We start from the raw sequence: 17,906 nt of genomic DNA on the forward strand, positions 1-17,906 counted from the left end.
AGGCTCTGAGCTGTCAGCACACAGCCCAATGTGGGTCAATTTCATGAACCGTGAGATCACGACCTCAGCCGAAATCAAGAGTCAGATGCTTAACCTACTGAGTCACGCAGGTGCCCTATGGATGCCTTTTATTTCTTTATGTTGCCTAATTGCTGGGGATAGGACATCCGGTACTATTTGGAAAAGTCTTGTTCCTGACCTTAGAAACCTCCTACGACCTCCTCACAAGCTTCCAAATTGTATTCTTAAATATCATTGAATGTTTGTTGACTTAAGAATTTGTGAATACAAATGGAATTACATATAGTTCCCGTTGTAACGTGTAAGTAGCTGAGGGAAGAGGAAACTTGAGTGAGTTTAGTGCTTGTTGAAAGATTTGTCCAGCTGTTGGAGCAGGGGTTGTGGTGTGGGCAAAGTGTCCTAGCTGTGTGATACTATTTCTTCCCCATCTGTTAACATTCAGGAAAAAAGCAGAAGCTGTAAAGATAGGGAATGTGAGATCAGGTGGTGTGACGGAAAGAATACCGGCCTGGGTCTCTGAAGAATTAGTTTCTAATAATAATGGCAGGAAATAGCAGTTAATTGAGTACTTCAAAAATTTTAGGATACTGTGGTAGGCTTGCTATATCTTAGCTCATTTACACTTCATAATGACCCTTTCAAATGATCCTTTTATCCCTATACTATTGGAAGTTCAGGGGCACATATATAGTAGCGATGGGAGTGCTAGGGCTGTAATTCGGGTTCAGAATGCTGCACTAGCTCTTGGCTCTTCCTGCTCCTTCGTCTTTTCTTTGCAAATGCCAGGTAAGAAATGAAGTAAAATAACAATGCAGCAGTGTGATGACTGTAGTGGTCAGGGTCGGTAAGTTACAGTGCAATTAACAGCCACACCCAAATGGCAACATTTAAAATAACCAAGACTTACTTCCTTTTATTCTCCAGGTCAACATGAGTCCTCTGAGACTTCCACTCCAAGTCTTGATAGCCTCTTCAGGGAGTCAGGTTGGTGGGTTACACGTCAGTTCCCACCCAGTAGAAACTCCACGGAAATGTGACCCATCATCCTTCGCCATGGGCCCAGGTGACAGGTACAGTGGATAGAACCAGTTATGTGCCTTCCCCCTCCCCTCCAACCACAGGGAAAACAGGAAGCACAGTGCTACAAGTGCTTGGAAAGAGGAGAAACAGACAGGATGCAACAGTCAAACGAGCTGCTGGGTTGGTTTTCTTTGATCAGTATGGTGTCACCTTCCTCTTTATTATTACCAGTTTCCTCTCACATCCGCTATTTAGCGCTGTTAGCTTGAGCTATGTGTAGCTTTGTTTCCCAACAGACAGTCTTAGTGTCTGTCTGTTGTGTCTGTCTGTCTGTGTGTGTGTCTGTCTGTCCTGCCTCCACTACCTATGTGCTGCCAGGTGAATTCCCTGACCTCTCCAGGCCTAGTTTTATCAACCATAAAATAAGTAGTCGGACTGGGAAATCTTCAAGAGCTCTGCCCAATGAAAATTTTTATGACTTTATGAAAAGGAAAATCAATCCTTCTTTGATTATCTTACACTGACCCGGCAGGTAACATAGGCTGCATATGGCTGTGGAGGCAAAATCCAGCAATAGAGAGATGAGCAAGCTGAGAGATGCCGGTGCTGAGCCAGGATAGAGATTAAGGATAATCTACTGAGGCAGACTTTAGGCTTCAGTCTGAGAATTCAGAAACGGGTAAGAAATAGTAAGGAAATAATTAAAGCCCAGATCCCCTGACTCTGTTTCTTAATTTTTTGGTTATTCAGTGATTATTTTAGCGATTATATATGTATATGCATAACATATATGCCTATATTAATGTATGTGTACACATATACATATAATACATATATACACATTAAAAATGTTTATTTGTATGTGTGTGTGTGTGTGTGTGAGAGAGAGAGAGAGAGAAGGGAGGGACAGAGAGAGGGAGACAGAGGATCCAAAGCAGGCTCTGTGCTGAGAGAGCAGAGCCTGATGTGGGGCTTGAACTCATGAACTATATCATGACATGATCCAAAGTCAGATGCTTAACTGACTGAGCTACCTAGGCATCCCTCTACATATTTTGTTAAGGAAGACATTTAGTGGTTAACTTCAAACTTTAAGCCAAAACCCCCTTTGTGAGATGTCAGCCAAATACAAAAAGGCTTATGTTTTTTGGTTTGCACAGTATGATCAAGATTGCTACAAATGTCTGTCACCTAGTGCCAAGGTAATCCAACTGCAGCATGAGGCTTCTGAAAGCTGAATAACCCCCCATTAGCTGAATTAGAAAAAGTACAACCAAGTGACAGCAATTGTCTTAGTAAGACATGTTTTCAAGAATTCAGTTCAAACCAGTCTCTTTGTTCTCACCCGCATTTTCAACTATATACGTCCTTCGCAAATTATGGCTTCCTAAAATAAACACATTGGTTCATACACCTAGATACACAGATTTGCAAAGTGAGGACAGGCAAGGTTAATGCATAGGCTTGGTGCAGCACAACAGGGCAGTGCTCTTTAAAAAAAGGCCCATTACTGGTAGTGGGAGCAGAACAGGAACCCGTCTGGGCCCCGGAAAATGGCTACCGATGCGGGCAGGGAAAAGGCTTCTCTCAGGAATGTTTACCTGCTCAGATCTCCACACTGGTCTGCCGCCTCTTCCTCTTTGCACAGTAATGTTTACTAATCCGTCACCATGTGCAGGGAGCATGCCTGAAAGTACAGTTTGCATGGAGACATGAGAGCTGAGCCATGGAGAGGGATTGGAGGTGAGGCAGCTTGAGAACCTGGGTCCAGATCCGTGCTAAGGCTGGAAGCCGTTCTGGACTTGTTTTTCAAAATTGCTCCTCTTTCTGCTCCTCTCCAATCCTTGTTTACTTACAAGGCCAAGCAAAATTTTAATTTTTTAGAGGGATTGATTAAAGCCAGATGTGGGGAGGAAAACACTCATATAAGCCCTGTAATAGTTTTATAAGTTAGCATGCCTAGGCTCTAACACCCTCTTATTTAATCAAACACTAACCTAGTTGTTACAGTTCAGGTATTTTGTAGACCTGGTTATTAGCATCTGCAATCAATTGACTTGCAGTAAATGAGATTACCCCAGATACTATGGGTGTGCCTCATGTAATCAGTTGAAAATCCTTAAGAGCAAGAACTCAGGTTTCCTGGAAGACGAAATTCTGCCTTAAGACTGTAACTTCAGCTCCCAAGTCGGAGACTTTTCAGCCTGCTAGCTTGCCCTACAAGTTGGAATTTGCTTGCCCATAAAACATGTAAGCCAATTTCTTCTTTTTTTTTTTTTAATTTTTTTTTTCAATGTTTATTTATTTTTGGGACAGAGAGAGACAGAGCATGAACGGGGGAGGGGCAGAGAGAGAGGGAGACACAGAATCGGAAACAGGCTCCAGGCTCTGAGCCATCAGCCCAGAGCCTGACGCGGGGCTTGAACTCACAGACCGCAAGATCGTGACCTGGCTGAAGTCGGACGCTTAACCGACTGTGCCACCCAGGCGCCCCTTCTCTGTCTTTTTTTTAATGTCTATTTATACTTTGAGAGAGAGAGAGGGAGAGAGAGAATCCCAAGAATCCCAATCCCAGTCCCTCTGTTAGCACAGAGCCGGATGTGGGCTCTATGAACTGTCAGATCACGACCTGAGCTGAAATCAAGAGTCAGATGCTTGGCTGACTGAGACACCCAGGCACCCCAGTAAGCCAATTTCCATTTATCTATCCATCTATCTATTTATCTATCATCTATCGACCTATTCATTCATCTGTCTCCTACAGGTTCAGTGTTTCTGGGGAACCCCGACTGATACAAACTCAAGTTATTTGCATGCTGATGTAACTAATAACTAAGCTTAAAAGGGAAGGTCGGAACCATTTGTGAAATGGTACCCTTTTTTAAAAACAGAAACTTAAATTGCCTTCATGGTATGGCTCAAAGGGTGGTGCTGCCTGTTCCCATCTGTTCAAATGGGGTCTCACCTGGCATGAAATTTGCACAGTTAGAATTAGTGGCATCTATCGATGGAGTAATCATAGACCTGGTCTAGAGTGTAAATGCCAAAAACTATCGGCTATCTCTTAAATGCAGGAAAAATCTTTCTAGGTTGAAAGCAGAACATTTTGAATCTTAGAATGAAGCAATCATTCTAAGGAAGTCCCACTTCCTTATTTCAGGGGTGATGAAATAGAGACCCAGGGAAAGTTAAGTGTGCTTTGCAAAGCCACAATCTTAAGAATAACATATTTAATAACATACTTATCACTTGAAAACGTTTCAACAATTTTTCTGTATTGCTAAATATTTTGCTACAGCACATTGGCTTGGCTTATAAGGTCTTCCATCATGGATGTGCCAGCCTTAAACTAAATACCTATTTGGTGCATTTAATTTATATTTTCACTTTTATAAATATTGTAATAAAACCCTTATATATAAGTCTTGGTACACATGCTTATCATTCTTGATGATGAGTTTCATGAAAAGGGATTTCTAGATCAAAGGGTATGCATGTTATGAAGTCTTTTTTTTAATATTTATTTACTTAGAGAGAGAGAGAGAGAGAGAGAGAGAGTGCTGGTGAGCAGGGGAGGAGTGAGGAGAGAGAGAGAGAGAGAGAGAGAGAGAGATTGAAAGAATCCTAAGCAGACTGGGGGTTGTCAGCACAGAGCCTGACGCGGGGCTTGACGTCACCAACCGCGAGATCATGACATGAGCCGAAATCAAGAGACGCTTAACCGACTGAACCACCCAGATGCCCCAAATGAGGTCTTTAATCCCACTTGCCAAATTGTTCTCCAGAGACTTCTTACCAGGTTCCAATGCTCAGCCATGGACGAAGGCCCCCGTGTCCCTGCACCCTTACCCACGCTGGATATTCTCATTAACAAATACAATGGACCTAGAGTCTCATCTAAACTCGTGTTATTTATTAGCAAGGTTGACCTTTATCCTCCTAATTTTCTTGGCCATTGTATTTTCTTTATGTACTTTATACATTTCTGTATGCATCTCTACTTTTTTTTTGAGTTTATTTTTTATTAATTTGTAGACATTTTTAAAAACCATGGACTCCAGTCCACACAACGATGCCCTAGGGAACGGTAGGTAGGGGTTATTGTTATTACTGATATTGTCATTGGTTCGCCGTGGTTGTTGGTGTTATTGTGCTCCTGCTGCCAGGTGCTGTCTTTTAGTGAGAAACTGGGAAGGAGCCACTGCCTGCGGTCAAATAGCCTATGTTAGTCAAGATATATCTCTAATTCATTGGGAAAAATTCGCCGAAACATATCCCAGTTATGCTATTGATTTTAAAGTCTTTCACCTGCATCCTCTAGCTAGGTCCTGTTCTCCCTGGAATAAAGTAAAATGTGGTTGATGCTTCAAGGCACCTACATAATGGCACACAAACCACTCCGTCTCTTTCGTTTTCCCTCTAACTAGGCATGGAGAGCCTTTCTTTTCTGCGAAATTATGGCAATTGACCTCAGAGAATACATAAATTGCAAAGTGCCTCCCCTTTTTCTGTAGCATTCTACATTATCCCTATTTTTTCCCTCTAGAAAGTGTAAAATTACATATCTTAAAATGGAATCTGTGTAGCAGTGTTTTATCTTTTTAAATATTTAGCAGTACACCGTGTTTACTTTTTATGCTTTGTTCTTGAATATTGTGTTTTATAGAGGACTCTCAGGGTGTTTTCTTTCTCATTTTTACGGTAGGCCTCAGATGCTTGTGGGCTTGCATTCATTCATTTCCCTGCTGCCGTGTCTGGGCTCTTTCCCTAGGGCAGAAGTGGCATGTGTGATGGGTCACCATGTCACACAGCATTAGTGAGGAAGGTTGGGAGATGATTTAGGGATGTTTGGGATAATTCATTGTGAGTGACAGCTGAAAGATATATACATATCAGAGTCTTTCAATGGTTGCTTATGGAAAGTTTTACCTCCACAAGTGAGCTTAATATATGTAACTTGCTATCATGGCTCCTGACATAGAGCTGACGATCCAAGGATGTTAGCTGTCTTCTGTATCAATCAGAATTCTCTAGAAAAATGGAGCCAATAGGATATACACACAGATGCACAGATGGAGAGAGACTTATTTTAAGGAATTGGGAATTGGCTCGCGTGATTTGGGGGCTGGTAAGTTTGAAATCTGTAGGGCAGATCAGCAGGAGAAACCTAGGTACGAGTTGATGTTGTAGCCTTGGGTCTAAAATCTGTAGGGTGAGCCTCAGGCTGGAAGCTCAGGCAGGATTTCTATGTTACAGTCTCGAGACAGAGTTCCTCCTTCACCAAGAAACCTCAGGTTTGGTGCTTTAAGGCCTTCAGCTGATTAGATGAGGTTCATCCATATTATTAAGGGTAATCTCTTTTACCCACAGTCAACTGCTTATAGATGTTACTGATGTCTACAAAATACCTTCACAGTAACATCTAGTGTTTGATTAAACAATTGAACACTGTAGCCTACAAGTTGACATACAAAATTAACCATCACACTTTCCTTTTACCCTCCTCCTTTCCTGCATGTAAAAGGGAATAGGGCTTTATCGGGAAAGCAGGGATCCTTTCCTCCCCATCTCAATTTCATGAACTCACTGAATCCATTTACTAAACATAGAGATCAAGAAGCTTTGGGACACGATAGGGTAAGAGAAAGAAGAAGGAGTTTGCGTGGGTTGGGAAAGTAAGCAAGGACAGCAGAAGGAGGGTAAGGGCATCCCAAGGATGAGGCCATTGCTTTCCTGGTATAGCCTAGTTCTGCATGTCTGTGACTTCACAGGAATAATGGAGGTGGTGGTTAGAGGGAGGGCAGAAAAAGGATGGGCTCCCTCAATGCACGATGTCAGGAAACTTCCCTGCGACAAAATGGCAGGTGTCAATGGACTGAGTGAGGTAAGGCGTTCTGGATTCTCTGGAAGCATTCTCTACAAGTTCCTAAGAAATGCTCAGATCCTTCTTCCAAATAGCAGTGTAGACACGAACTGCGGTCTCCTGTGAGTCCAGGTTGAAGATGAGCATCGGAGACACGACTGCTACGTAGAAGAGAATGGAATTCATTCTCCAGGTGCAGAAGGAGAATGGGCTTGAATGAAAAAAAAAAAAAAGTTCATCATGTGTTGGTGGTGAAGTTACTTAACCTTTCAGGTGCACTAAGTATTTAGACATGTGGGAGGGTAATAATATCAACCCCCAACCCATTTTATAGGGCAAATGAGTTAAAACTGGGATATGATTTTTAATTTATGTCAATCAGCAAATTCAAAGCACAGAACTATAATTAGAAACCCACGATTGCCTGTAGAATATCCTTGTGGGCATAATTAATGCATATTGAAATTTTTTAGCAGTTATTTTAATCTCAGAGCCTGGTTCAAATGAGTTGATTTCTCTATTATGAGTATAAAGGGCTACCTACATATCCGGTAAACTTTCTTTAGCAATGGACTTTTGTGTTATTGCAGAAACTTGGTGTTGATCTTTCTTAGGTCACGGTCAACAAATTAAATAAGAAAGCTTGGAAGTGACTTGGGGAGGTTTCCTAGGTGCAACTTGTTAATGGGGAACACAAATGACTGTTCTAGGGGTCTGACTTGGCCCCTGGCTTTGTTAGATCATGCCTCTTTATTGTATATTTACTTTATTAGGTGGGCAGGTTAACTGTTTCACATCAGATAAGCAGAAACAAGTCCAGTCGTTGATTTTCAAGAAGGATTCTTTTAGAATTTGCATTTGGGTGGGAACACATTTGCTAATACACTTGATTCGTCACGTTTTGAAATACTTTCTTTTTAATGCTTGCTTATTTGAGCAATACAGAACGAATGCACAGTAATTTCCTTCTTTTCATTGGAGGCTTTTCTGTTTTTAGGCCAAGAATCCCAAGACACCCCTAAGCTTTCCTGTATTGGTGTTTACAAACAATGTTATAAAAGACTTAAATGTTTCCTGGATTGTTTACATAAGAGGCAATGATACACTATGGTAATAATGAGGGCAATGAATTCTGGAAGCTGGAAAGTCAGTTATGTAACTTACCTGTGGAAGACTGAACACTACATCTTTGCATTGTTAGGCTGGTATTTGTTTGATGTGATTTTTTAGAAAAAGTTATCAGAAAAGCCTCCTCTGTAAGCAGCCATATGACCTCCAGGAGGCAGATAAGAGAAATGTAATGGCACTACTTGATATAATGTAGGTTATATCTTTGGCAATGATCCAATTTTTTCTAGTCTTTATTCACTGGGGAGTAAAATTATTGCCTCATAAAACAAGAGAAATGTCCAGTTATTTCTTAAGTAGGGCCCTATTAACTTTACCACTGTCACCAGTTCCTTCCACAACATTAAAATCTTTCAGCCCTGTGGCAGGGAGGATGTTACATACCCAGATTTAGTGATCCAAGGACAATTATTTTGAAAACATACATTTCCTTGAAAGACCCAATTTTGAAAGAACTAATTTTTAGAATGATGTTCCAGCGAATCACTGGATTCATAACAGTGTTTTTCTTTAGAAACCTCTTGCCTACATCAAAAGCATCAACCAGGATATAAAAAACAAAGTGAGTCTTAGTGTTAAGGAAAATCGATTATTGAGAAAGAGGGTTTGATTATCAAAATGTGTTACAATGTTTCACCCTAAAATCATTGAATTAAAGTTTCACTTATTTGAAGATCTGGATAATTGTCTTCAGTTTCTATCTGATTATTGCTATTGTGCAGAATATCCCTTTAGGCCTTACTGAGATTCAGAGTCCCATTTCTGCTTGGTACACAAATAAAAATGTTCTTGTCCATGTTGTCGGGGTGAGAATAAATTGGACCCATTTGAGGAGATGTGATGGTTTCTGCAGAAGAGAGAGAGGCTCATTCAGACTGCTCTAATCTGCCTTGGTTATGTATTGTTAAGAACTGGCCAGGGACAAAGATCAAATTTACTCAAGGATGATGTTACTTTTCTATACACATGTATTCCCTTTGGTTCTTAAGTCGAGCCTTGGATAATTAAACATGTGCAACCATTTGCAAATTTCTTTGCATCCTTTCCTAATCGTTTCTTTGCTGGGATTCTTGCATGCAGCCAAATTGGGTCTGGTTTTTGGACCGCAATATCTGAGCTGTTGTTGGCCAAACCGTAATTAGCTGAGTTTGGCTAGGCTACACAGTGTGTGGTATGACTTCATAGCGTGTTACCTAGGTTCCTCCAAGAGTAGAGGCCGAGCCCAAGATTTTGGTGATTCTGGGAAGCATAAGTGATGTGGAAAGGAGATTAAGACAGGGAAGAGAAAAAGGCCGATAATGTCCATGTTAGAGTGAGTTACCTCTTTGCACACTTGGGGTTCAAGTCCACCGGAGACGTTCGATAAACCAATAAGAATGAACAGTCTCAGAATTGTCTTCTGGAAGGACAGGGACTATTCCTCATGAGTGGAGGATAGCCTGAAAGAGTACTGACTATTCCATTGTACTGAGTTGTGCCTTTGGTCTGCTGAGCAAGTTTCTGTGGGGCCGGAGAAAGCCCTCAGACAGAGAAACCGAGAGATGCAGGCTTTTGGGTGGGAAACTACCAAAACAGTAGGTAAACTCAGAGATGAGATGAGATGAGATGAGAATATGGGGAGGGGTCCTGGAAGTGTCTGATACCAACAGTAAACTTGAAAATAACAGTGCTTTGGAAGAGTAGAGGGCTACTTCTTTCACATAAAAGAAGTCCAGAGATAGACTTATTTTGGAGTGTTCACAATCCTCAGGTGCCCCAATTCTTCCTGGGCCACTGGTTTGCTATCTCTAGTATAGGTTTGTCATCAAAATTCAAAATAACAACTAAATCTCTAGTGATCATATTCATATCCCAGGTAGTAGAATTTAGGATGGGACAAAGAAGGCCTGTCTTTCCCTTTTAAGGAAATATTCTGGAAATACAATAAACTATTTTTATCTTTTCCTCATCAATGAGAACTTAGTTACATGGCCACATCCTGCTATAAAATATTCTGAGAAATACAACCTCGACTGCACATGGCCATACGTCTAACCAAAAATCATGGTTCCATTGCTATGAATGGAAGGTAGGATGGGATATTGGCAACTAATCATCTCTGGACTGTACGATCTTCATCAGCCAGGCTCTCATGGTTCTTTAAGCGGGAGAAATGGTAGAAGGAAGCAGAATTATACTATTATACTGACCCTAAATTATTATGTCATATTCCTTTTGTAAGACTGAGCATCTTCACAAAACTTGTGACACCGACCTTGTGCACAAAAGTTATCATGGATGATTTGATTTAGATGAAAAAATGTATTTGTTTGTATTTTGCCTAGTCGGGTTTTTTTTTTAAAGTTTATTTTGTATTTATTTGGAGAGACAGAGAGGGCACGAGCAGAGAGTGAATCAGAGTTGTAGTAACATCAACAGCAACAGTGATCGCATTAGCCCACTCAGGCCAAGATAACAAAACACCACAGACTGAGTGGCTTCAATAACAGAAATTTCTTTTTCCCAGTTGTGGAGGCTGGAAGTCCAGGTTGAAAGCATGGGTAGGTTTGGTTTGTCCTAAAGTCTCCCTACTTGGCTCGCCATTGGTCGCTTTCTCACGGTGTCCTCACCTCACCGTTACTTTCTGTGAGCACCTCGTTAGCTGGTGTCTCTTACTCTTTTTATGAGAAACCCAATCCTAATGGATTAGGGCCCCGTGCTGTTGATCTCATTTGATCTTAATGACCTCTTTAAAGGATCTACATCCAAACAGAGTCACATTGGGAGGTTAAGGTTCCACCGTATGAATTTGTCAGGGACACAATTCAGACGCTAAAAAATGATAATAAGAAATATGTACTTAATGTATTTATGTATTGGGCATGACGCTAAGTGTTTTATGTAGATTCGTTTATTTAGCCTTCATAACAACGCTGACTAAGAGATTATATTACTCACTTTATAGAGAAGGCCACAGATTTAGGGAAACTGCAACACGCTTAAATTTGCATGGGTATAAGTGAAGGCACAACAGGCAGACATCAGAGCCTGGGTTCATAAACCACTGTGAGAAGGTGCTTGTGATATGAAGCCCAAGATGGAGAATTTCACACTTGACAGATGGACAAGCGTTGCTGGTCCCAGATAGAGAGGCAATTGTAGGCTCTAGGTGATGTTAGGGGAATTCTTTGAAGGGGCCCTTACAGAGTAGAATCCTCTCTCCTCCTGAACAAATGGAGACGTATATCTAAGAATGGCAAGTAGGAACTAAAATACCACATTATTATTGGTAGAGGCTGGAGGATGTGGCTCTCGGTCTGTTAGTCAAATGAATCAGCAAATGAGAGAAAAAAAATGCAGTTATTCATGAGGGCACACTGGCCCAGGGCAGGCCTCCTTCTTACCTTGGGACAGAGCCTTGGGAGATGCTGTGGAAAGTCTGCCCCTGTGAGTTTGAAGAGGAGGAACCTTGGGAGAACCACGTGCAGCAAGACTGTTGGTCTTTCCAGGTCTAACAGTCCCCCCCACCCCCACCCCCCATCTCTTCAGCTGGTGCAGAGAGTAAAAGGGGCAGATATCTTAGGAGCAATCCTCTCCTTGGAAACCAGTGGTGAGAAAAAGGTGTTCCCAAGTGATAGGATGCAGTGAAGTGTTCTTGACTGTGCCTGGACAGCCAAGTCCTCTTTCCACAGGTGTCGACTCTGAGGCCTAGACAATGAGGATGAAGTCTTTCTCTCTATTATTTGTGAAAACTTTTTCCTGGGATTAATTTTATATTGCTTGAGAGCAATACAAATCACTCAAATAATGTTATGAGGCAACCAGGCTTGGGATTGCATGTCAATGAGTGGCTACAGCTTGGAAATAAATGGATGCTTTGGTAATGCATTTAAGACACTACATTGTGAGTAATAGAAAAGACCAACATGTAAATATGTAAATCTCCCCCAAAAGGATCCAGGAAATTTCTCTCAGAAAAACAACTCTGCTTTCAGTAAGAAAACCAGTGGACTTAATCAAAGGAGTAGGTCTAAACAAAGGAATCAGAGCCAAATAGAGAGTAGGATTTTAATCATTCAGCTTGGTATGTTCAGCCTATGATGAATATTCATTAACGACTGATCAATACGCTATTTTTCTATTTCTTCAAATAGATTTGAAACACAAAAAACAAAGAAAAGTAAACATTTTCTAACCCTCAAGAAGAATAAATCCCCCTGCCGACACATTCTGCCATCTTCAAAAATAATGTTTCAGCAGAATAACTTCCTATACTTTCATTTTATGGCTGCCCCTCCGCCCACTATTGGGGCACTCAAAACCGGAAGGGAGACTTGAGGCATTTGTCCAGAAAAATGAGGCCAAAAAACCCCACTCCCCCCTAAAATTGGTTATGTGAAACATTATATTGTTGGCATTGCCCTGGATAGTGGACTGATTGAGGATTCACTTCATGGGTATAGAGTTGGCTCTGGTTTCTCCTGAAGAACTGAATGCTCACATCTCCATGCATGTGCATGTGTAAAAGTAGAGTTTTTAATTTGTTGTGTGTCAAATTGAGTTTCTGAAAAATTTTTTTTCAATTAATTTCCTCTCCTCGAGCGCGTTTTGCAAATGGAATGTGATGATGAGGTTTAGTCATTTGGTTACTTGATAGTTCTAAATAGCTAATCTGAATAATTCTGCTCCAAATAAATTCTGAGGGCTTTTTAATTTTGTAATTGAAATATTTGGTTGGCTGTTAACTTCAATAAATTAGGTAGCTAACAAACTTCTACTTTTCTCCCTGCGGCATAGATACAATGATAGAGATAGGGGATGGTTCAGGCCTTCAAATGGATTTTTGTTGTGTTTGTGTTGCTTTTCGTTTACCTAGGCCATTTGAGAGAAATGAAATACCTCTCTTTTTGTTTCTTTTATTCTTTCTTTCTTTTTTTCTTTATCTTTTTACAAAAAGGGTCATCTGGATTACACTGGTGTGTAGGGTTGAAAATACGTATCAGATTCTTAAGACGTTTCCAGAACATCATTCAAAATCAGGATTCTGGGCAACTCTCTTTTCACAAAAATATTTATTCTTTGTTTCTTTTGAGATTCTTTAATAAATGTTGACTATTTTTTTCTTTAAAGTATGTTTCCCTTGGAACCGTATCATTAGAAAAAGTCTTGTCATTATGGTTTTGTGGCTGTTTTGTTATTCATTTCTGTAAGTCTGAGGTGTTTTGTTACATGGATTTCGCTAAATAAAAGTAATCTTTTTTCTTCAACTTGTGAAATGGAAATAGTGAATTCTTTGGCAGGAATATTACCAAAATAATCTTTATATAACTGCCTTTCTGTTTACTCTCAGTATTATCAAAACTGGTGTCCGTGGGGCTTAGTAAATTTTGAACTTCGCAATTTAAATCTAATCTTTTTTTTACTCAGGACCAATTTCTGTGTTCTTTGGATTACCGATTTTGGAAGCTTGGAGAGAAAAATGTCCTTAAAAGTAGGGCTCTTTCAGCTGAAAATGGTGGTTTTATGTGTGGTATCTCTTAGCTTTTCCTAATGGTTTTTAGCAGAAGGATTTGAAAGCAAGTGAAAAGATGGACGTGACTTTCACTTGCTTAGTTTGGGGTGGAGTGGCTTCCAGACATGATTATCTTTCTTTCTCTGAATGTGAATTTGGTGTTGCTAATGAAAGGGGCCATGCAGGTAACTGTTGACCCTGTAGAGAGTTTTCTGGAAAACAGATGCTTTATGGGTAGAAATTCCACCTCTTCCTTTGTGATTTACCCCTGACTTAAAGCATTCCATCTTGTAGCCCAAAGGAGCAGTTCTGTGTGAATGACAAGAGATTCCAGAGAAACCTCAGCCAAAACTTGTGGAAAACGCACAATGTTTGAAAGAGGCAGCTGAAAACAATAGCCTTCTGAACTTCAGGACTTTGACATCCTCAGAATCTTCTTATACAGGTGAATAAATGTATTTCCTTTCTTTTTAAAAAAATTTTTTTAAATGTTTATTTATTTTTGAGACAGAGAGAGACAGAGCATGAGTGGGGGAGGGTCAGAGAGAGAGGGAGACACAGAATCTAAAACAAGCTCCAGGCTCTGAGCTGTCAGCACAGAGCCCGACGCGGGGCTTGAACCCACGAACCGTGAGATCATGACCTGAGCGAAGTCGGAAGCTCAACCGACTGAGCCACCCAGGCACCCCAATGTATTTCCTTTCAAATGCATGCTAAATATACTCAAAGTGTACTTATGTTAACATATTTTCTTGTTATTTTGAAAACTAACTTTGAGTGAGTAGGCAAATATCTCTGATGAAGAACTTTGGTTTAAGGCATTTCATATTTGTACAAGTCTGAAAATCAGGATGACTTTAGAGAAATTAAGAAACAATCAAGAGTGCTTATCTTGCCACCTCGAAAACACTTGTACTTAAGTTGGTCTGGGTACTTGAAATTAACATTCCTCACATTTCCAAGGGTCTTTCTAATCCTGTGCATATTTTTAAATTTTTTTTCTGTGTATTCTTTTGTCTTCTGTACTGACAAAGGCACCTATGCTCCCAAATTGTTTATTGTGTTCTTCTGTTGGGATTTGTATGACAACGAATTATTTGTTTCCGAAATCAAAGGGACATTTGCATTTGGATTACGGGGGCCTGGTAAAATCCCTAGGATATATCTTTTATATACTCCATTCCATGTCTGTAGCTATTATTCTTTGTAAGATACATGGGTCATTTAAAATCCCCAAATGGAAGTGGGGAGGCTAGAGGTTTGTCCTGGAATATAAGGCATGACATTTAAATGTTGATTTCCTGTTCAAAATGGTCCCTGGTTAGTAATTTCCCCAAAATTAAAATAGCTATACAGACATTAGAAAAGGTGAAATCCACAATATTAAGAACTGAGGCTGACAATTGCCAAAATCTTGGGGAAAATTCTACTAATGGCCAAACTAGTACTACTCTATTGAAAACCATATTTAGTGACAAAATAGCTGAGCGATTAAGATCGTAGACAGAATTGGTTCAAAACCCGGCTCTGGCATTGTCCTGCTGCGTGAATTGGGCACTTTCCTTAGCTTCTTGCTGCCTCAGTTTCTCTACCTATAAATGAAGGTCATCTTCATGAAATTGCTGGGAGGCTGTAATGAACTACCACCCGAGAAGACAATGCCTGGCACATGGTAAGCCACAGAAAAATGTTAGCCATTAATAGTCAATGACCCAACAATACTGTGTCCGTTGCCATTAGGTCAGAATACCCATTATCACTTTCTGTCTGCTCATTCGGTAGAATAAGGCCAAACGTACCAGAATATCAAGAAGTCATTTATGTCTTTTTGAAGAAGTCGGCTGTGTTGCCTTCTCCCAAACGTGTACAACTCAGCAAAGCTCTTATTGGCACAAGACAGAACATACCTCTCTTGACAGCATTGATTTCTGTTGTTTTACTACTGGCTTATGTCCCCTGGGATGTCTCGATTCCCCTCATCTCTTCAGTAAATAGGCATCTTCCAGAAGAATTCCATACCCAAGCTTTGGCAACTCCCTATATTATCCTAGGGGAACTGAATGAAGTTCAGTATACAGAGTGAATTAATGGCAGAATTGGGAAAGGGTAGACTCAGGAGTTCAGATATCTCTTCAGTGTGTTGACCTTCAAGGAATGTCAAACTTCATCCTTCTTCTTTTCCTATTATTTTTGTTGCCTTTCAATACAGTCAGGTTGAACATCTTTTAAGTGAGCTAGTAATACTTCCATTCGAATGGAACATAGATCCATCTATCAATCTATTTATTTACCTATTTATTTATCTACCTAAACTATTGTTTCACTTTCGTGAAGTGTAAAATTTTGGGAATGCAACAAGGCAAAAGATGGTATACTTATGGAAGGGGTATAAGTTATAAAGAAAACGGTCACTCATTAAGAAATTTAAAGTCTGCTTCTGTGTTTTGACTGTCTTGAATGTGTTTTGTATCTCTCCAAACACCTGCATGCTTACTTGTATCTCCTTAACATGAATATGTATATGTTTTTATTTATTCCCTTGACATAAAATACGTGCTGTCATTTAAGTGCAGATTAGTAAAAAGGTTAAAATTAAGATGGGAGTGGTTACATATGCATAGAGATTTTCATATAGATGAATGTTTTTGCCATTTATCTCTTATCGAATCTATCATATCTTCTTTACCCTCCAGATAACCTTCCAACAGAATAGTGGTTTTTACTTCCGGAACCATCATCCCAGTAGCATAAAGTTTGTTCTTGACAACAGATTTGCTAGTCCTCCCAGGATTGAGTCTGGAGCTGTTAACTCAAGGCTTTTGTTACAATGAATTTGTAACAAATGAGACCTGGCCGTAGATTAAGTATCAGGTTAGTTAGCTGCATAGAGTAAATACCAGGTTAACTGGGCGCCATTATCACATGTCAGTGGCCTGGCATGGTCTCTGTTCCCCTTCCCTGCCACTGGTGGGTTTTGTTGTTGTTGTTGTTGTTTGTTTGTTTATTTAAAAATTTTTTTTTAATGTTTATTTATTTTTGAGAGAGGCAGAGAGACAGAGTGGGAGCAGGGGAAGGGCAGAGAGAGAGGGAGACAGAGAATCTGAAGTAGCTCTAGGCTCTGAGCTGTCAGCACAGAGTTCAATATGGGGCTCGAATTCACCAGCGGAGCCATGAGATCATGACCTGAGCCAAAGCTCAGGCTTTGGCTGACCTGATCAAACCTACTGAGCCACTCAGGCACCCCGCTGTTGTGCTGTTTTTGCAGGCTTTGAAAGCCTGTTAACTACATTTTTCAGAATCTCTTGCCATTAGGGTTCTAGGTTAGATTTTGCCAATAAGAGCCATTAGTGAAGGTTTTTAAAAGTGGGAGAGAGGCAGAAAACATCCTATTGTTCCTCAGGCAGTGGAAGACTGGGGGTAGAATTTAGAAAACTCCTCTGGGCATTTATTTCCCTATGAATCACCTTTTTGCTACAGGCCACTAGTACTCTTTTTTTTTTTTTCCAATTTTTTTTTTTTTTTTTTAACATTTATTCATTTGAGAGACAGGCAGAGAGAGAGAGAGGGAGACACAGAATCCAAAGCAGACTCCAGCCTCTGAGCCTTCAGCACAGAGCCCAACGCAGGGCTCCAACCCAGGAACGGTGAGATCATGACCTGAGCCGAAGTCGGACACTTAACTGACTAAGCCACGCAGGTCCCAGGCTGCTGGTACTCTTGCTTGAGGTTTCCCACTTTCCTGTCGGAAGGCTGGCAACACCCCTGAGGACTGCAAGCAGTTTCCCTAGACATTCACTCCTGCACTCTTTTTATCACTCATTTCCTTTTATTAAATCTATTCTTTTTAAAAAACCTTAATTTTTCTGAGCTTTTCTGACCAAATTCTCAGCGCGACAACTGAAATTAACCAGAATTAATTCACCGTGACCTCTGTCAAGGGACTTTGGCTATCTGGCTTCGCATTCTTGAAATGAGACGGTGGGGTTGCATCATCTTGTCTAGCGACTTTTGATTCTAGCTGGAACGTGGTCTAGAAAGCTGTTTCTTTGGAAATAAGAGATGAGAGATCGGTCTGTATCGGCGGATGTGAACGGTCCAGATATGCTTGTGAGCCAGTTTGTTTCAGCCTGCTCAGTCTCAGTCTCGGTAAATATTGATACAACGTTTCAAGATTTCCTTTTATATAAAATCTGGAGTTCTGGACCGTCCTTAAAAGTCAGAAGGATGGGGCGCCTGGGTGGCTCAGCCAGTTAAACGTCCAGCTCTTGATTTCAGCTCAGGTCATGATCTCAGGGTTGTAAGACTGAGCCCTGTGTGGAGCTCCAAACTGAGCGTGGAGCCTGCTTAAGACTCTCTGCCTCTGCCCCTCCCACGTGTGCTCAT

General features: G+C 40.7%; 1 long non-coding RNA gene across 1 annotated transcript in view; it reads left to right on the forward strand.

The window, feature by feature from the left end:
* Positions 1 to 801: 801 nt before the first annotated feature.
* Positions 802 to 17,906, forward strand: part of LOC123384324 — a 64,486-nt gene continuing 47,381 nt past the window's right edge. The window contains exons 1-2 of the long non-coding RNA XR_006595243.1: positions 802 to 1,091; positions 13,818 to 13,968. This is a non-coding gene — a long non-coding RNA (uncharacterized LOC123384324). The remainder of the gene's footprint in view (positions 1,092 to 13,817; positions 13,969 to 17,906) is intronic.

This window comes from Felis catus, chromosome A1 (genome assembly GCF_018350175.1).
Source record: "Felis catus isolate Fca126 chromosome A1, F.catus_Fca126_mat1.0, whole genome shotgun sequence".
NCBI lineage: Eukaryota > Metazoa > Chordata > Mammalia > Carnivora > Felidae > Felis > Felis catus.